Source organism: Diadema setosum, chromosome 13, assembly GCF_964275005.1.
Source record: "Diadema setosum chromosome 13, eeDiaSeto1, whole genome shotgun sequence".
Taxonomy (NCBI): Eukaryota; Metazoa; Echinodermata; class Echinoidea; order Diadematoida; family Diadematidae; genus Diadema; species Diadema setosum.
Window position 1 is genome coordinate 35,197,908 of NC_092697.1, and position 21,956 is coordinate 35,219,863.

General features: G+C 40.6%; 1 pseudogene; it reads left to right on the forward strand.

Annotated features, from left to right (window-relative positions):
* Window positions 1-4,261: 4,261 nt before the first annotated feature.
* On the forward strand, window positions 4,262-21,665 carry LOC140236621 (dolichyl pyrophosphate Man9GlcNAc2 alpha-1,3-glucosyltransferase-like; annotated as a pseudogene).
* Window positions 21,666-21,956: the final 291 nt, after the last annotated feature.

Here is a 21,956-nt window from a genome sequence, read left to right on the forward strand (position 1 = left end):
AAATAACCTGCCAAAACAAAACTTTAGTTTTATTTTCATGTATCCACACTAATGAAAGATTTTGACACCCGATCATCTCATCATCGTTCAAGAGGCCTATGTGCATGGGCGTAAATCCCGGGGGGGATGGGGGGGATATATCCCCCCCTGAAATGGAGGAGGGGGGGATGGCCTGTACAATCATCCCCCCCCCCCTGAATTTTGAGGAAAAAAATGGAGGAAGCAGAAATGTGATTGTAACAATTTTGACATAATTATTGCATGACGTTTGTACGCCGGCCTTCAGACAGGTAACATAGCTGAACAGTATTCTACAAGGAAAATGTATACATAATTTTCTCAAGCGCTCGCTCGCTTCGCTCGCTCGCGAAGAAAGTAACATCGACATACAGTCACTGTAAGGTATGGCGCAGACGTTGACAACGTCAAATAGTATAGGCCTACATGTAAACATGCTATGACGCGAGTAACTGGGGACCATCTGCAAAATATGTACGAAACAAACAAACAATAACAAAAACTATATCGTCATAATTGAACCCCCTCCATTTCCTGAATCATTCCTGAGAAACGACAGTGACTGATTACTCAGTCAGGATACATCTATGGGCATTCCCAGGAAGATCAGGGGCGTCAAATCTATCTCGGGGGGGGGGGGGGGCAAAGGGGCATTTGCCCTGCCCCTTTGGAAGTGTTTAGGCAGACAAATCATTTATCCCCCAAGCAATTCCCGAGATGAGGACAAATCTCGAACTTTCTTAATGGAAAATTGTCCAAATATCCCCAGAACTATACACCAGATCGTTGTATTGCAATCATAAGCATGCAAAAGCTCCGCTATACAGGATCCCTTTCGATAAACTTTGTACACTTTTGACATTGACGTATATATCCCTAATTCATCAAAGAGTGTGCAGCAGATCTTTCACTTACCAAAAGCACCCTGATATGCAGAGGCGTCGATCGGGGGGAGGGGGGGGGGATGGTTCTCCCATAAAAGTGGGACAAACAAAAGCGAAAACATAGCTACAAACGGCAGTTTTTGGAGTGTCAAATATCAAAATTTTAAAGCTCGCTCGTTCGCTCGCATTCAACCATAATGCCATTCTCCTGATGTTGCTGCCAGTGACTGACAGCAGTTTTCGGCCGGTGCGCCCCCCTCAATTTCCAAAGCGAAAAATATAGCTACGAACGGCAGTTTGGGACTGTAAAATGTGAAAATTTTGAAGCTCGCTCGCATTCAATCATTATGCCATTCTCCTGATGTTGCTGCCAGTGATTGAAAGCAGTGGCAGTTGCGCCCGGTGCGCCCCCCCCCCCCCCCCTTAATTTCCAAAGCAAAAAATATAGCTACGAACGGTAGTTTGGGACTGTAAAATGTGAAAATTTTGAAGCTCGCTCGCTTCGCTCGCTCGCATTTAATCATTATGCCATTCTCCTGATGTTGCTGCCAGTACTTGCCAGCAGTTTTCGCCCGGTGTGCTCCCCTTTATTTCCAAAGTGAATAATACAGCCACAAACGGCAGTCTTTGGACTGTAAAATGTCAAAATTTTCAAGCTCGCTCGCTCCGCTCGCTCGCATTTAACCGCTATTCCATTCTCCTGATGTTGCTGCCAGTGATTGCCAGCAGTTGCGCCCGGTGCGGCTCCCTTTAATTTTCAAAGCGAAAAAGTATAGCTACAAACGGCAGTTTTTAGACTCTAAAATGTCAGAATTTTCAAGCTCGCTCGCTCCGCTCGCTCGCATTTAATCGCTATGCCATTCTCCTGATGTTGCTGCCAGTGATTGACAGCAGTTGCGCCCAGTGCGGTCCCCCTTAATTTCCAAAGCGAAAAATATAACTACGAACGGTAGTTTTTGGACTGTAAAATGTGAAAATTTGAAGCTCGCTCGCTTCGCTCGCTCGCATTTAATCATTATGCCATTCTCCTGATGTTGCTGCCAGTAATTGCCAGCAGTTTTCGTCCGGTGCGCCCCCTTTGTTTCCAAGCGAAAAAATACAGCACAAAGGACAATTTAGGGGACTGTAAAATATCAAAATTTTCAAGCTCACTCGCTTCGCTCGCTCGCATTTATTCGTTATGCTATTCTCCTGATGTTGCTGCCAGTAATTGCCGGCAGTTTTGCCCGGTGTGTCCCCCTTAATTTCCAAAGCGAAAAATACAGCCACAAACGGCAGTCTTTGGACTGTAAAATGTCAAAACTTTCAAGCTCGCTCGCTCCGCTCGCTCGCATTTGACCGCTATGCCATTCTCCTGATGTTGCTGCCAGTGATTAATAGCAGTTTGCGCCCGGCGCGGCCCCCCCCCCCCTAATTTCCAAAGCGAAAAGTATAGTCATCTGACAAGCAAAAAAAAAAAAAGCAACAAGAACAAAAAGTCTTCATATTTTTGCTGCCACTTTCCTTCCACTTTATATTTCATGCAAAAGAGTGGGACATCCGGTCCCTGGTAAAGTGTGTGTGGGTGTGTGGGGGGGGGGGGCACCAAGCTTCTCCCCCCCCCCCCCCCCCCCCCCCGTTCCGGTTATGGGCTTGTAATCGTGGTGATGGTGACTATCCCCCCACTCCTCAGTACGGATTTACGCCGTTGCCTATGTGGTTTTAACTGTGCAATACAGGGGCGGATCCAGGAATTCCGTAAAGGGGAGGCGCCTTTGCAAGGTTAAAGGGGGTGCACCCAACCCCCTCCCTCATTTTATTCTTTTTATTTCTTTTGTTTTAACCAAAGATAAAGAGGGGGGCGAGCGCCCGATGCTCCCCCCTCTGGATCCGCCACTGCAATATCATTATTTAATGAAAATGTGTGGTAGCTTTTTTTTTATTTATTTATATCACTTGTAATCAAAGTAGTATCTAATCTCATATAGGTTGATTACGCTTAGGCACTGACGTGGTTCTGTTTGTCTGATTAAATCTTAAAGGAATGATGTAGTTTTGGTTGAGATAGGGATTCAGGTTTTAACTTCCTGCAAGATAATGAAAACCCACTCCAAGTGAAATTAAGCATGCAACTCTAAGAGGAACTGAAATTTTATTTGATGAAAATCAGTTTTGAAATGGCTGAGATATCCAAAAACAAAGCAAACAAGGTGGTCCTAAGAAAAGGTGGGTCCCACCTTTAGGGGGCCTATAGCACCTCTTTGTTTTTGGATTTCTCAGCCATTTCAAAATCGATTTTCATCAAATAAACTTTGAATTCCTTTTTAGGATTGTATGCTCTTCATCTTATATAAGTGTTTTTAATTATCTTGCAAAAAGTTGAAACCTGAATCCTCATGTTCTCAACCAAAACTGTAGGCCTACATACCCTGATAGATGAAGTGAAACCGCGTATATCATACCCGTTGATATTAGAGATGAAAAGAGTGTTACTGGTGTTAACATGAAATAAACAATAAAAATGGCATATTAAAGGGATGGTATAGTATTGGTGGAGATACCAAGAAACCACTTATAGAGCGTTGCCATTCTAAGAAGGTTGCAAAGTTCATTTGATGAAAATCGGCTTTGAAATGGCCAAGACATCCAAAAACAATGTAAAACAAAGCGATCATAATAAAAGGTGTGTCCTATCTTTTATTAGGATCACTCTGTTTTAGATATCTCGGCCAGTTCAAAACATATTTACATCAAATAAAGGTTGAATTCCACTTGGAATTACATGCTCTTTCACGTCACAATTTTCATGAGAGGCTTTTCATTATCTCACCGAAACAATGTTAAAAACAATGTTAAAATGTAAAAAAAAATAAATAAATAAAAAAATAGGTCTCAACCAAAACTATACGATCCCTTTAAACCTCTTGCAGAATGCAATACATGCCAAGGATAAGAAAGACATGTGGTGGAATATGATAACTTTGACGATTCGAGGGAAGAGGACCATACAGCAGGGATGGTATTAACTTATTATCTGGGGAGGGAGAGTGATGCGCCATGTTTCTTATCGTACGTTGTCAGAAATGGTATTGTACAACTTTTGAGTGGGTATTAAATGAACTACTAGTATTGGATTTAGCCCTCGCCCTAAATGGTTGGGCAGCAGCAGTGGTGGTGGCGCCCAGTGGCGATGGTCGTGGTGGTACCGTGGTGGTACATAGTAACATGGTGGTGGTGGGGGGGGGGGGGGGGGCGGTGGGTGGAGACATTCCATCCACACACGTGTACGTACGTGTCAGCAGACGCATCGCACGCCATACGCAACGTAACAACGTTAGCGCTGAATGCTGCTGTATGAGTTGTATGGAGTTGCAGGGAGAATGGAGTCGGCAAGATTAGTCAATTTAGTGATTATCACCGCTGCTGTGGCAACACGATGGTCGGTCTCACTAAGTCCATACTCCGGTAAGTTTACATACCATCTTTACAATCTTCCTATAAACTTAGTGCTATCGTGTGGAACGTGGAGGAAATTGTTTTGCTGTGATGATTGATAATTTGCAGTACACAGAAACAAGTACATGGGACCGTTATTTTTTATTTGCTGAACGGCTGTCGCGTTGACTGTAAATTAAAGCCCACCTCCAAATTAACGTTAGATTTTTCTTTATTTTTCTTTTCCTTTGGGGATTGGAGAGGCATATTTAATGCAACTGTATCAAATTAAAGTGATGGCTCAGGATATTGAGACCATGAATACAATTACAAAGCCAAGGGTGTAATCTGTTTAGTGTTTCAGGTTGGGAACAACATAACAATACCTGGCGTAAGATCAGTCTGTATCTGGTCAAGTCGGGGGTAATTTATGTTCCGCGCGGAGCGAAGACTCCGTATGGCTTCACGGAATCCCCTCCATGCAGTGGCGTATCTAGTGGGGGGGGGGGGGGGCAAGGGGGCACGTGACCCATGCGCCACTCCTTGAGGGCGCCAAAAACGGGGAAAAAAAGAAAAAAAAGAAAAAAAACCTCGCTCAGACGGAGGGGGGGGGGGGGTGGGGTGGGGAGGGGGGGGGTCCAGAAAACCAAATCAAACATGATATGCTATAAGAACAAAACATGATGATGATGCGGACAAAATGACAATGTCTGTGTTCACACATGTCATTTTATATTTATCAGGCAAAATGTTACACGGAGCAGCGGCTGCAATTTCTTTCGTTCTGAAGCGATCGCCGATCGGATCAAGAAAGGGCGCCAACGGCTTCAAACATACAGGGGTGGGGATAGGGGCGCAGAAAACCAAATCAAACAAGATAAGAACAAAACGTGATGATGACGCGGACAAAATGACAATGTCTATTGTGTTCACACATGTCATTTTATATTTAGCAGGCAAAATGTTTACACGGCGCAGCGGCTGCAATTTCTTTCGTTCTGAAGCGATCACCGATTGGATCAAAAGAGGGCGCCAACGGTTTTCGAACATGCGGGGGGGGGGGCGCAGAAAAGCCAAATCAAACAAGATAAGAACAATAATCCAAAAATGACAAGAATTCCATGTTTTGTAAGCTGAAGTACAAAAATTTATTACATTTAAATCACCCTCAAAAGACCCCTTTTAAGTGCTTGAAAAAGCATTATTATATCATGTGGACTTTTTTTAAAGTCCCTACCGGGATGGGGTTGGGGTTGAACACTTTTTCAGAAATTAGGGGCGCAATTTTCGTGCTTGTCCCTGGCACCGTTTTCCCTCAATACGCCACTGCCTCCATACCGGAGGAGAGCGATAATGTAGAAAAAAATAAAAGACTCCTCCGGACAGACAGATCGTTCTGTCTAGAATAATGCTTGCTTGTTTACCCCTCCCTACCCTGTAAGGCTGTAGTAACCCTGGCCCCGGGTGCTCCTTAACATTGCGTTCGGGCTGGTCACAGTTACCTAACCTGTAGCCGTTTAATATTAATATTTATTCATTATTCATTATTAACCCGTTGAGGACAGATTGATTTTGCTACAACACGCATTTCCCATAGACACCTGCCCGAGTATACTCGGGACTCATCCTCAACGGGTTAACATTCTGAAACAATAGTTTGGACATTTTGATTTCAGAGAAGAATTTCATTCTCATCCCAGCAAGAATGTCTCTGGAAAGAATGTGTTGATTGGCTTATATGTTGAATTCTGCAGTCAGAGCAGGGAGGTGAAAACTAAATTTAAGAAGTCTCACCTCCCAAGTATAGTTACTCATACAGAGAATGGCTTAATGAGACAACCTACTGTTCATGATCACTTTGCTGATTTCTGATTTCACATCAATGCAATGAACTGAAGGAGACATATACTGTAAAAGTGGAAATTTTTGCACGATCAGAAACTGGCGTGAAAATGCACATCATATGGTCCATTAATAAATGTCCTGATTCCGCAGAATTCATCTTATCCAGCCGAGCATGAAAAATTACCCATGCGAAAATAACCACTGTTACAGTATTATTGTCTCACACTGCGCTCTTCACAATTGCCCCATCAGTGTCTTTTTGTGACTGTGTAATTTAACAGAAAGCAAGTGCAGCAATTAGTTTACTGCATACTTTTGCATACAGTCAACCAATTCAGCCACTAAAGAATTTTAAAGTTTTCTCAGATGCCCATCTCTGTACTTCAGAGTATGTTACTACACAATATGTAGACCCACCTGTATTATAATATATTTTTTTTTTTTTTTTTGGTTGAACTACTAAATGGTACCTGTATGTACAAATTTCTTTTTTTTTTTTCTTGTTCTGTTCTAATATTCAGAAGACAAACCAATGTACTATCCATAGGCCTCTATCATAATTTTTATGCCTCCGCCACGAAGTGGTGCCGGAGGCATTATGTTTTCGGGTTGTCCGTCCGTCCGTACGTACGTCCGTCCGCTTTCGTTTACGCGATAACTTGAGTAATATTTAATGGAATTTTACCAAACTTGGTCCAAGTATGAAGTATGATGGGGCAATGATTTGATTAGATTTTGGGTGAAATCGGCTAAAGGTCAAAGGTCAAAGGTCAAGGTCAAATCATGAAATTGTATCCGTTTACGCGATAACTCAAGACTTGATGGAGCAAATTTCCCCAAACTTTCTTGGAGGATGATGTATGATGGGACAATTACTTGATTAGTTTTTCAGTGAAATCAGACAGAGGTCAAAGGTCAAAGATCAAGGTCAAATCCTAAAATTTATCTGTTTACGTGATATCTCAAAACTGGATGAAGCAGCTTTCACCAAACTTGGTCCAAGGATGATGTACGATGGGACAATTAGTTGAGTAGATTTTAGTGACATTGGCAAGAGGTCAAAGGTCAAAAGGTCAAGGTCAAATGCTAAAAATGTTGCTATTTCCCCATATCTGTGCAATGCCCGCAGTTATTTTCTTGAAACTTTGTGTAGACATGTACTACTGCGTAAAGATTATCCAGAGAGAGTTTCATGTCATAACGTCAAAGGTCAAAAGGTCAAAGGTTAGGTGAAAATGTTGCAATATCACTTTTCTCGCAAATAGTTCAATGTATCTTCATGGAACTTGGTACATATATGCATGTACTGACTGGCAGGGATTATCTAGGGAATTTAGGGGTCATGGGTCAATAGTCAGGGGTCAAAGGTCAAGTTCAACTCCTCAAAATGTTACTATTTTCCTCATGCAATGATTGCATTATTAGTTTTAAAATTTAATATAAATGTACATGTATTACTTAATGGAGATTCTCTTGGAAATTTCTAGCCAGAAGGTCAAAGGTAAAATGTTAAGGGTCAAAGGTCAGGTTTAAATGCAAAAAAAAAGAAGATATATTTTGTACTGTAATTACACTCTTTCTTCATACCTTGAAAATTATACTCAATGCATACAAACTTATAATAAGATCGGTCAGAAGTCAAGTAAAAATTTTCAATTCCCCAAATATGCGTACCTGCACTCTTTAATAGACAATTATAGCAAACCCAGTTCGTGGAAAGTGAACATTCCAGATATTTCTGCCAGTTATGTGAAGCTGTCATTACACATTGTGAAGACATTGTACTATACACCTATTGGGAAAATAATGCATTATGGCGGAGGCATCTGTCGCCATAGCGTCATTTCTAGTTCAAATTGCATTCTTGAACCAATTAATTTAGCGTCAGAGCAAACAAATCGCTCTCAACAGTGGTGTATTTCCTCTTCCAGGAGCCGGGAAGCCTCCCATGTTTGGGGACTACGAAGCACAGAGACACTGGATGGAAATCACATACCACCTGCCTATCAGTGACTGGTGAGTCTCTTGTCAACAGAGGGCAGCAATCTTTTTGTTATTCGACACTCCCATTCAAATTGCGATGTTTCATGTCAGCTCCTGCATTTATTCCAGTTGCTGGTAGCAACGGGATTGAAAGTAAATATATTCGGTAATGAATGTCAGCCTTTGCAGTTTACAGTTACATCTTTTGCTTGTCCCGAGTTGGATGAATTGTTTTTACAGTTTGTATATGTAGAGCTGCAGTAGGAAAATTTATCTTTTAGTGATCGTGAATTCTGTAATCTAATTGGTCAATCAACCACTGAATATATCCCGTATTCCGTGATAAGGTCATATTGTGCGCATGCGCTATATCCACCACTGAATATATTCCGTATTCCGTGATATGACGTCATGATATCACACAGCTAGCTGCGCGTGAACCAAAGACGCTTATAATAGGAAAGTGCGCACTAATCCTGTACAAAACAAATGGCCATGCGCGGTCCTCAAGCGTATTACGCACATAACCTGAGACCACTAGACGCTTGATAAACGACAACATACTGACAACAGCAACTTCAAAGACAGCGCGTCTCCGGTGATGTGCGCCTTTGCCTGAGCTAGCTAGCTAGACGCGCTGCTGTCTTTGCCTTTATATCTGGCTATGCTATCAACTGCTACTACAGTATCTTATGGCGTGTACGTAAAGTATTTGTATGCGCGCATACAGTAATCAGCTCGTGAGACACGGACATAGGCCTAAGTCAACATGGTCATGGCTGACAGCCAGCGATTTCAACATCATTCACGAGGGGAAATCAGCGAGAAGAAGGTTAGCACTTATGCTAAAAGATAAAATCGTTACCTCCGGCCTCATGGAATATGGCACCAGACCGTAGATATTTGCCCGTATTTTGTGAACAAGCAGGGGGTAACTAATAATATTTGTGAAGATTTCCATTTCTTCATTATAAACACTATCATTATCATTATTACTGCTTCATGTACTAACATTATCAATGTGTTATATCAATTCTTATCATTACTTTATTACTCACAGTCAACTTTAATCACCTTCAAATCTTGTATTTTTTTCTGTCATTCTACTGCTCTTGGAGATTAACATTATTGGTGTATGACACAATGAGAAAAGGCTAATTTCAAGCCTTGACTGTTAAACAATATTTCCCTATAGGTACCACAATACAACGGACAATGACCTCCAGTACTGGGGCTTGGATTATCCGCCTCTCACCGCCTACCACAGCTGGCTCTGTGGATATGTGTAAGTTTGTTTTGTAGCACCAAGCTGCCTTCAGTAACTGCTGCTTCAATAAAATCCAACTCAATATCTTCATTCATCTACTGCTGATACACTTCGAGATCCCCACACACATCATTCATGTGGCAACAGAGCTTTCTCCCAGTCTCGTTCTTCTCTCTGGAACTCATTGCCTTTGAAACTGAGAATCGAGATCAGTCCTCCCTTTTAAGATAGAGCTCAAAACATATTTGTTTCAGTAACTCCCATGCTTTAGTAATATAATGACTTACAGCAAATTAATGTACTGTACAATTACCAAGTATCTATTTTCCAACCCCCCCCCCCCCCCCGGCAAAAAAACAACAAAAAAAAAATGCATAGTAACAAATTACACTCAAGATGACAGAAAAACAAACAGACAAACATATTTAACGTCAACACACAATATAAGCTGTGTAAGTAAATATACACAGTCTAGAAAGACATGTTTACTAATAAATTAATCTTCAAGGAGGATTTTAGAGAAGGCAGTGTGGGAGACTGACAAAAGTGTTGTGATATTAAATTCCATAATCATGGAGCAGCACCCGAAAATTAATTATTACTATAAAATTTAGTATTCATTTAGGAAGAAGCTGTCATGTATATTGTGACTCTTTTCAAATAGAGCAATATTAAAAAGATGTCTTGCCCACCTACACCATTAGTGTCACTGTGTGATAGGCACAGTGCATCAGAAGACTCTGTTATCATTATCACCATTAATGATATGAAACATGGGCACTGAGTGTTCTTGATGTCTGATGTGGTCTTCATTTTTGTCAAGCCCACCGGAGGTGAGGGGAGACTAAAGGATCGCCTGCGGCGTCCGTCCGTCCGTCATCTGTCCGTAATGCTATAAAAACTTGAATAACTCTGTACTCTGGGCTTCAATTTGAATCAAACTTGGAGGAAAGAGTGGTCATACAAAGTTTTACCTTTTACCAAGTGTGAAGGTCACCTCAAGATTAAAGGTCACAGGCAGGGGTCAATGAACTTTTAGGGCCCAATGTTAAGTTTTTAGGGCGCGTTTCGATTATGGGTCATAACTTTTGATCCATAAGTCCGTTTGTGACTAAACTTGGGTGGTAGATGTCCCTTGGGGAGTTGATGGTCACCACAAGGTCAAAGGTCACAGGCAGGGGTCAATGAACTTTTAGGGCCCAATGTTAAGTTTTTAGGGCGCGTTTTGATTATGGACCATAACTTTTGATCCATAAGTCCGTTTGTGACTAAACTTGGGTGGTAGATGTCCCTCGGGGAGTTGATGGTCACCACAAGGTCAAAGGTCACAGGCAGGGGTCAATGAACTTTTAGGGCCCAATGTTAAGTTTTTAGGGCGTGTTTCGATTATGGACCATAACTTTTGATCCGTAAGTCTATTTGTGACCAAACTTGGATGGTAGATGTACGTTGGGGAGTCGATGGTCACCACAAAGTCAAAGGTCACAGACAGGGTCAATGAACTTTTAGGGCCCAATGTCAAGTTTTTAGGGCGCGTTTTGATTATGGGTCATAACTTTTGATCCGTAAGTCTATTTGTGACCAAACTTGGATGATAGATGTACCTTGGGGAGTTGATGGTCACCACAAGGTCAAAGGTCACAGGCAGGGGTCAATGAACTTTTAGGGCCCAATGTACTGTGCATTTAATTATGACTCCTAACTTTTGATCCATAGGTCCATGTGTGAACAAAATTAAAAAAAAAAAAAGGTGTTGTACGTTTGTGGGCGAGACACATTACGGCACTTGCCTTGTTCATTATGTAGTGACTAATATAAGTGAGAGGATAGTTTGACCATTATGTATGTAAGCTACATTGTGTGTAAATGAACTTTGCCTGGGCTGCATTATTGTTAAACTTTGTTTCGGGTGAATATCAGCCCAATGAAAAACATGATTCCATTGTCCACTAATGTCAGTACAACTTGATGTCGAGATTTTCAAGTTGACATTTAGAAGTGTGTTTTATAGTGCCTTTTTTTTTACTAATAATTTACCCATTCTTTTTCCCCATTTTTTTTTTCTCATAGAGCTGATAAGATAAACCCTAACTGGGTGACACTGCACAACTCAAGAGGTCACGAAAGTTACCACCACAAGTTGTTCATGAGGTACACAGGTGAGCCCAATTTTTATGCCTCAAACCCCGAAGGGTGAGTTACAGTGTAAGCAAAACCATGTAGGGAAGTTTTCTGGTACCAGTGCCAGGTATGCTAAACACATGAGGTGTTGATATGCTAATTGTATTTTGAGCATAACCTGTACATGTATGATCAAAGGTCAAAGAATATTGCATATTTTACTCAAAATTAAATGTTAAAACTGTAATTCCAGAGAGGAATGTCCAGAGTTGATATATTTTAGTAGGTGAGACAGCGGCACAGAAATTGAAGCATCGCTGCTGTGGCATTGCTCCTAGTTATATCTGCTCCATTAAATTGTCTCTTTCTGCACAGAAAATCAAAGGACCAGCAGTCCTGCAAAGTGGAAGAATGGTTGTGCATGAGGCATTAGTATGCACTTGGCGCATGGTTTATTCACTGCTAGTGTGTAATCAACAGCTGCCTTTTTATGGCATCAAATTTCTCGTAAATTTGCCATTGTGCTGCAAAATTCAAAACGTGCAAACTTCATCTTCTTCTAGAATGAGCAAATTTTTTCATTTTTACAGTAAATAAATGGTTTGATATCTAACATTCGTGTCAATAGCGCTATCCCAATACACTATCTGTGCTTTCTCAAATTCATTTCCAGTACTGGTAGCTGACCTGCTAGTCTACATTCCAGCAGTCTTGGCATATTATTTCTGGGCAGTGAAGGGTCAGTCCAATGTCCAGCGTTTGGTCTCGGCATCCTGTGTTCTCCTCTATCCAGGCCTCATCCTCATTGACTATGGTCACTTCCAGTATCCTTTCTGTGGTCGTCCACTTTCTGACCCTGGTATTTCCTCTCAATGACCCATCTCTGGCCCACCATGTCAAATACCGGTACTGAGAATGATTATACAAGAATTGTACAACATGCCAAAACATTCATGTCACATGATATTGATAACTTGTGCATTCAAACTTTTTATGTAAACGTTTCATTGTGTGCATCAAAAGATTCAGTCTCAATGTGTCATTTTAACGATGGATCTCCTAAAATCTTATGAAAATATGGAACAAGATATGTTTTCTGATATGTTTCTTTTGTCATTCAAATTAACTAACATTCATAGAGGATGACCACCTTATTGCAGTTAAATGTTCTTGGACAGTGGAGTCTTGCATATTTTCCGTTGATGTGACTGCTGATTTCACAACCTAAACTATTATGAAATCATCAAGCACTGCATATGTCATACACATATCTTGTGTCCATGCTCATGAAATTTTGAAGACTTTTTCCACAAGTGAATATGAGATAAAAATGTTGAACTTGCATAAACTCATTACAACAGTGGCAAAGTGAGTCTAGGTAGAGCAAAATTATGATTAAAAGCTGATTTCAACCCAGCTATGTGCTCGTATGTCACTTGCTCCCTGTAAATTTGTGAAAAGATTTTAACCTGTTGAAGACTAGTCCCAGGTATAACTCTGGCAGGTGTCCATGGGTTAAATGTAGAAATTCTGTGCTCGACCCCATTTGAACTTGACACTCGCCAACTCCAGATTCAACAACGTAAGTCTGGGACTAACACTGTGGGCTGTCGTTGCCATGGCTACCAACCATGAGCTGCTAGGAGCGGTGGCATTCGTCTTCGCCCTCAACTACAAACAGATGGAGCTCTACCACGCCCTTCCCTTCTTCTGCTTCCTGCTCGGGAGTTGCCTCCGGCCCCTGAGCCCGTGGAGACTGATCAAGATCGGTGTCTTTACTGTGGCAGCATTCGCCCTCTGCTGGTCCCCCTTCATTACGGACCGCGCCCAGATCTTCCAAGTCCTGCACAGGATTTTCCCCTTTGCCAGGGGTCTCTTTGAGGTGAGCCCGACCTCAAAGACTTCCACTGTATTATCATCAGTACTCTCCGCTCGTAGTTGAAGGGAGAACATTTCTTTTGCCTGAATGCAGAATAGCGAATGGATTCATATAATTGTAATTGTTGCAGCAAAGTGTTACTATAATTATATTTCTCAATCTTTGCTTCACAGTACAACACACCAATTGCATAGAGGGCCACACAGTTTACAAAAAGATCGTAAAGCATCTTAAATTCTGCCACTTTTGCCAACAAGTTGTGAGGCGTGTTGCTGAAATTTGTTTTCTTTTTTGTACTTTGTTTGGTGATTGGATTAACGCTTCTGTGGTTTTTGTTGATCTTGCTGTTCTTGTTCGCCTTCTTCATTGTCTTCCTTTTGTTTGTGGGTCACCTCATTTCTCTACCTGTCCCTCAACAAGTATCACATGATTGGACTCGGGTTTGTATAACACAAATACCTTGAAATTAGGACAAGATCCACACACATGTATAAACAGACAGACACACTTAAACACCACTCATCCCACCCGTGATTGCCTCATTGTTGCCGCACCAATTCTGCCTCTTTCAGGATAAGGTATCCAACGTCTGGTGTTCTCTCAACATACTCGTCAAGCTTCGAAACCAGTTCTCCCAGGATGTCCTCCTCAAGCTAAGCCTTATCTCAACACTGGTGTGCCTTCTCCCCTCATCCCTTGACGTCCTCCTACGGCCTTCCATCCAGAAATTCAAGTATGCCTTGGTAAGGTCACTGTCTTGTTACAACTGCCTTTGTTGAGCAATTTACTTGCGGCTTAAAGGTAGGGAATCCCATTTGCATGCCTTAAATGAAGAGTTGTATAAATACAGTGGTATGTTGAAGAGAGTATCATTTTAGAAACTCCCATAAAGTATTGAAAGTGGAAGGTAACATTTAGTACATTTTTATTGACTGTTAGATTTTGAATTAAATTTTTTTCGGGGCTCACCGTAAATTCCAGTACATTACTAGGCTACATGTACCTTTGCAGACCCATGCACTGCATGTGTGTCCATCATGTATATTTTGTGAAGAAAGTTCATCAAAACTTACAAACATTTCTATATACATTCTTGCCACACACTCTATATGTTATTACATCAGCTCTTATACTTTTAAAAAATACAGGAGACTGCAACAAAAAGGCTTAAGTGTGGCTGACACACAGAATTACTGAGTAGTTGAGTTTTGTGCATTATTCAAATTGTAGATAACTGTTGACTTCCAAATTTCTCAGCAGTGGCCTAAATAAGTCCCCTGAGGTTCATATTTAATGTTTTGCTGCATTTTGGGAGGTCTGTAAAAGGTATCCCCTACCTTTAAGAAATTCACATATATTACCATGTATCCTTACTATACAAAAAAAAAAAATGATGTAGTTAGCTCAAAGTAGGTTTGTGTTAAACATACTGAGTGAATGAAATGTGGTATGTTCCTGGCTTTTTTTCTGTACACTACAATAGGTAACTGTATAGCAGGGTTGCACGCTAACCCTTTGTTTCTAATTGGACCATTAGATACCCAGTTTGTTTGTTTTTTTGTTTTTTAACTGGTCCAAACCTAAAATTTAGTGGTCCTGTTCTTTTTTCGACTAGCCCCAGTAATGTAATTTTTTTTTCTTTATTTTATCTATTCTTTTTTTTTTTTTTTTTTTACTGGTCATGTCGGACCAGTAAATTTTGTAATTGCTGCAAAATGGCCGGCCTGATGGTAATTTTCACTGGTCAGGGACCGTCGGACCAGTGCCAGTGTGCAGTGGCACTGGGCCGACAGTCCCTGACCAGTAAAAATCCCCGTCGGACCAGTAACATTTTCAGGAATAGGCCAGTAAAAAATGGAAAACTGGGTACCTACTGGTCCGACAGACAGGTTGCACCAGCAGAGAAAATGGGTTAGTGTGCAGCCCTGGTTAAGCATTGTATATTTGGTTGCGTCTGTTGCTAGTGACCCCAGGATCTGTTAGTGCGTAGGCTGAAGCCTCATTCACCATCTCAGCTTCATTGATGTGTAATGGTGTGCAGGACACTCAAGTTTTGTGATGATTCTGTCTCTCTTCTAACCCCAGATCAACAGCTCTCTGATATTCTTCCTGCTGTCCTACCAAGTGCATGAAAAGACCATCCTAGTGGTGGCACTGTGAGTATAGTTAGGAGGCTCCTGAACATCCACCTTAAAGAACCACTATTAAACCCACTGAGGACCGGCCGATTTTGCTACAACAAGCATTTCCCATAGACACCTGCCTCGAGTATACTTGGGACACGTCCTCAATTGGTTAATGTGCATATATGTGAATGAAATGAAAATCATAGCAGAGTATATATTGAATATTGTAAGAAGTGAGAAATATACCAGAACAAAAATGCCAGTTTGACAATGCCTGTATCAAATGTAATGTACGTACAGTTAAACTCGCATAAGTCGATCTTCTCGGGAATGAGCAAAACACATCGACTTAGGCGAGTTTCGACTTGTGCGTAAGTCGAAATAAAATCGACTTACAGTTACACCACGCATACACGTGTACAATGTACATGTAGGTTGTCTACTTTGGAGCTGAGAGCTGGAGCGGTGTGCCCGATATTTGCCCTCCAGCAAGACGCTTTATCCACTTTGAATATTACCATTATTCATTTCCAAAATTAAGAGCAAACATCTGACATTTATTCTAGCATCCTATGGAGCCGATTGTTACCGCTGTTCATTTCCAAAACTGAAGGCAAACATCCGGCTTTTGTTGTTGTTGTTGTTGTTGGCACGGCGTGCGTTTTTGGTAACCCCGGTCGCATATTAACCATTCGCGAAAAGACTCCGCTAAAGGCATAGATCGCTACACTTGGCAGAGGCGATACGTCGTCCTTTCACCAGGTCTGGGTAACGGAAACCAAAATCTCGCGTGAGTTCTTGCGTTACTATCGTTAATGTCAACGAAACATCGTTAATTTGCGCTTGGGATCGTTACTCATCGTTACTACAAACGTCAATTTTCCCGATCGTTAGTTTGCGTTAATAACGATTCAGGTGAAACCGCTTGCGTAAATGAAACGTTAATGTTTTTAACGCAAAGTTTCTTTTGGTATATAGTATGTAAACAAAAACTGTCGTCTCATGATTTTGACAGTGATTTATTGCACAATAAAATCTTATTCGACTTAGGCACAGTGAATTCAATGGTTTTTCCGTGAAAGTGTTCATGGAATTTCATCGACTTAGGCGAGTATTCGACTTAAAAAATTCGACTTGTGAGTGAATTAATACACGTAAGTCAATGGGGAAAAATCGGGACTTTTTAAAATCTTCGACTTGCGCGATTATTCGACATATGCGACGTCGACTTAGGCGAGTTTAACTGTACATGTAATAAGTGAGTTCATAGATCAGCTAGCATTTACAATCAAGGCATTTAATCACATAATGGGAAGCAGAGGATTTGCCCAACAGTGAGTTTTAAGTTTCTGATACCACGAAGAAAACGAGTTTGTAGCATTTTATAATGACTTCATGGTGGTATTAAGTGAATATGCTGCATATGTTTGTGTGTTGCTGTTTTTATTTTCGGGGGGGGGGGGGGACTGGCATGGCAATTCTTTCATACGAGTTATAAGAAGTTAAGAATTTTTTAGATAACAAATGGGTTTAACCATTTTCAAGAAGCAAAGTGAACAATTTCTTACCATGAGACAATGTACATTGTTTAATATTATGGAAAGTTATATTTTACCATTTTGTTGATTTCTTAACCCTAATCAGGCTGGGCTTTTTTGGCTATGCTATATCTGGGGGGGGGGCGGATTCCGCCCCCCCTTCAGATCTCGCCTATGGAACGCGCGATTGCGCCGAAAATCGGCACACGCGACGCCCGCGACGTATTCTATCAAAATGTATGGTTGCTTTCTCCGAAAAATTTTTTTATATTTTATATTAATTAATTATTGTAATTTATGCATAAAATCAGTTTTGGGCTCTAAATCACTTATTAATGCTCCAATTAAGCTAATTTCTTTTTTAAAATGTTTCTTGTATCATTCTTCTGAGACATAGGATAAAAAAAAATCTGTATCGAAATTAATTTCTTATGTATTTTATTGTTTTTTGAATTTCTTATGTATTTCCTTGTTTTTTGACCTTTTGTTTTTGTTTGTTTTTTGGCCAAAATTTGTCACAGACATTTTTCGAAGCATTATTATGCTAAAATGAATTAATTTCGGCCATTCTAAGTGAACATATGAATTTTTATATGAATTAATTGAAAAAACACAATTTGCATTTGATTTGTACACAAAATCACGTTTTGGAGCAATTTTGGGGTTGACAAATTTTTTTCGAACGGGCGTCGGGTCAAAACGGTACGCGCGGGCGCAACAATTTGGGTCTCAAAAGTTGCGCGATACTTGAAAGAAAAAAGTCATGAAACATCGCGGCGGGAGCTTATCGCGTTGCAAAGATATTGCGCGAAACGTCGAGGGGGGGCGGATTCCGCCCCCCCCCCCAGCCTGATTAGGGTTAAAGATGAATATTAGTCGAGTTGCATAATTTGCAAAAGAATGAAATAAAAAAAATATATTTGCTATGATTTTACAGTACATTGTATATTTAAAGGGAGATCATTTGCTGACTACATACATCTAATATTATTGTACAATGTATCTTTACTTTTGGTCGATATGTTCTCTTCTCTGGTTGTTTTGCAGACCGGTGTGTCTTTTTCTCCATGAACATCCCCTATTATGTACTTGGTTCCTGTTTGTGTCAGTCTTCAGGTATAGTATTTGACTAGCTAATGTTTCTTTATTTATCTCTTCTCTTTGTTTCTCATTCTCCCTCATTTATTGTTCTGAATATATTTGTTTATCTATCTGTCTATTCCATCTATCTTTATCTATTTATTTATCTGTCATATCAGACTATCAATTTCTCTATCTGTCTATATCCCTATGTTAATCTATCTCTCTATCCTGCCTATTTATCTTTCTATCTATCTATTGTATCTATCCATCTATCTGTCTGTCTGTCTGTCTATCTATCCGTCTATCTGTCTGTCTGTCTGTCTATCTATCCGTCTATCTATCGGTCTGTCTATCCAAAGTCCATTCTCTATCTTTCTGTCTCCGAAGTTCATATTCTGGAGAGATTTAAGTTCGAAGTAGGAGCTTAAATCCCCATTCATGAACACATTGCACTTCATTGAGTAAAACAGACATTGTAGCTAGTGCAGCAACAGTTGAGATAATTATTATTGTCAAGTCTTCTGCATAAAAACTGCATAGTGTGAAAACTGCATTATCTTTATATCCTTCATTAAGCAGGGTCCTAAGTTCAACTTGATCAGTAGCAATGTGGGTGTGGTGTGATGTGTTATCAATTGTGTAGTCGTGCAATTTTTATTGGAGTTTTTGTCGAAATTTTTGTATTTTCATTGTTATTGTTGTTTGTAATCTTATCGATTGATTTATTACTTCCTCCCCCCCCCCCCCCAGCATGTTGCCATTGCTGATTAAGGATGGTCTAATTCTCCCAACGCTAGCACTCGTGGCCTTATTCATAGTGGTGTCAAAGATCAACCAGAGTTCATGGGTCAACCCACCTGGAGAAAAACAAGCTCCCTTCCTTCATGTACAGCCTTTCTGTAAGATTACACTTGTTTTTATTTCTCTTTTTCTGTTACTTCTTTTATTTTTAGTTTTATTGCAAGGAAATGAAAATAAATTTAGAGGACAACTGCTTTTACAACCATTTAAGATGTGTTTTATGCTAGCAGTAGTGTAGATTGAGCAATGCAATCTGTGAACTTGACTCATTTGTGCACATTGACAAACTTTCTGTAATGGGTAAAATTGATTGATAAAGATGGTTATCTGCATGTAAAGATGATGTAAAGTGCATCAATTAATGAAACATAGAATTGTGTTATGATGTAGGTCATTGAGAATGAAGTGTAGATGAGGTTTATACACTATGTTTTGGTAATATACTACATGTATACAGTATGTCCCAAAAACAAGTTACAATCAGATTTTTGCATTGATAAAACCCAATATGATTAAATTGTATAAATGCTACTTCAGGGTCTTAAAATATAACATCTTAGCTCTATTTTGCAGAAAACCCCAATCAATTTGGTTAAGCAGTCACAGAGAAATGTTGATTGTTGTAAAGCATGTCATGAGCCTGATTCTTCAAAGTTTAGCACTTGGATGCTCTTGTGTGTGAACACAATAGACAGAACTTGGAGGGAAGGGATTCCTGACATGCTCTACAAAATTCCTTATTTCTCTTTGACCACTGAAGTAAATGGAATGGGATTTTCTGTAAGATGGTGGCAATGAGTTATTGTTCGTACCCTGAAATTGTATTGGATTGATTCACTATTATCAAAGTTATCATTGTGGAGGGTCCCCGTTGTAATTTTTTTTTTATATGCCTCCGCAACGAAGTGGCCGGAGGCATTATGTTTTCGGGTTCGTCCTCCGTCCGTCCGTCCGTCCGTCCGTACGTACGTACGTCCGTCCGTACGTACGTCCGTCCGTACGTACGTCCGTCCCGTTTTGTTTTTGTTGATATCTCAAGAACCGTGAGGTGGTTTTACATCAAACTTGGTATGAGGGTATATCCTTAGGGGATAATACTTTGTGTGGATTTTAGGGTCACAGGGTCAAAGGTCAAAGGTCACAGGTTATTTTGTGAAAAAAAAAAATTGAAATTTCATGTTTTTCTCCATATCTCGCAAATGGTTCAAGGTATCTTCATGAACTTAGTATATATGCTTGTACCGATGGGCAGTGATTATCTAGGGAAGTTGGGGTCATAGGTCAAAGGTCAGGGGGTCAAAGGTCAAGGTCAACTCCTCAAAATATCACTACTTTCCTTAAAATGCAATATGCCTGAAGGTTTTTGTTTTTTGTTTTAACTTGATGTATGCATGTATTACCCAATATATATTCTGTGGGAAGTTTCTTGCCAAAAGGTCAAAGTCAAAAGGTCAAGTGAAAGTGCTGAATTGCACTTTTTCCTCCATATCTCAAAAGTAACTCAAGGTATCATCATGAAACTTACGTATGTATGCATGTTCAACCTAACAGTGATTCTCTTTGGAACTGTGAAGTCAAAGGTCAAAGGCCAGGTTTAGATAATGCTATTTCCCATTGATACTGAAATTATACTTTTTCTAATACCTTGAAAATTACTCAATGCATAAACTTATAAAAGGGTCAAAAAGTCAAGTAAAAATCATCAGATCCCCAAGCTGTACCTGCACTCTGACATTTTAATCATTCATCCAGTTGAACCTAGTTCTAGGAAAGTGAACATTCAGCACATTTGTGGCAAACCTGTCATTTTAATATTTTGCCAATTGTGTGAAACTGTCACACACATTGTCAAGACATTGTACTATAGAGCTATTAGGAGAACCATGCATTATGGCGGAGGCATACCAGTCGCCGTAGCGATATATCTAGTTTTTTGGGGTTTTTTTTTTTTGGGGGGGGGGGACATACGGCATATTAATTTAGCAGTGAGACCATTGTCATGACCATTAATTAATCATATGGTTTTATCATGCAACTGTAACAGGGAACCCTGTTCTAACAAGCTCCCTTGCTTTAAGATATGTTACATCCATCTTTATTCATGAATCCTTCCATCTATTCATTTATTCACTCAAGCATATCAGTCTTGCCCACCAATTGTATGAATACATTTTATAACACAAAGCATACTTGCTATGTGCAAAGGTATATTGTCATGTACAGAGTACTGAATATATTTTGGAACTCTGGGTCTGGAAATTTGTTTGACAGCATTCCTTCATGCATTCTTGAAGTAGTAATGTTTGATGTATACCTTTTGCACAGGTTGATGGCACTTTCGATTTCTTCTTGCTCTTTTCACACTAGTTTGCTTCTTCCATCATTGGATTCGTCTGTCTGACAATCAGCTCCCTCTTCATCCAGCCCCCACCCCGCTACCCGGACCTCTGGCCGGTCCTCACTCTCCCTCATCTCCTGCGGCCACTTTGTCCTCTTCCTGCTCACCTTCCACTACCAGCAGTTTGCCAGCGTCTACCGGGCGGAGGCGCCATTGTTATGGTCCTCTTCCTCATCGTCATCGTCATCATCGACCGCCGTGCAGGGACACGGCAAGCAGACATCCAGAGAGACTCAGAGAGGGAAATCTAAGAAAGGGGGAAAAAGGAAACAGAAAACTCACAAGGCCGATTAAGGAGTACTATAGCAGTGGCGAATCCAGAGGGGGGTGCACTGGGCGCGCACCCCCTCTTTATATTTTGTTAAAACAAAAGGAATTAAAAGAAAAATGGGGGCAGGTGCGCCCCCCCCCCCCCCTTTATTTTGTATAGAGGCACCTCCCCTTTGCAGAATTCCTGGATCCGCCCCTGTATAGCAGTCATAGTTTGACACGGGGCAGAGCGAGGATTTGTTTGAGTTAAAGGTACACAGACCTGGGACTCAAGAGGGCGCTGTTGCATCCAGACTCACAGTTTTGTGTCTTCCATGTTTTAATGTTCA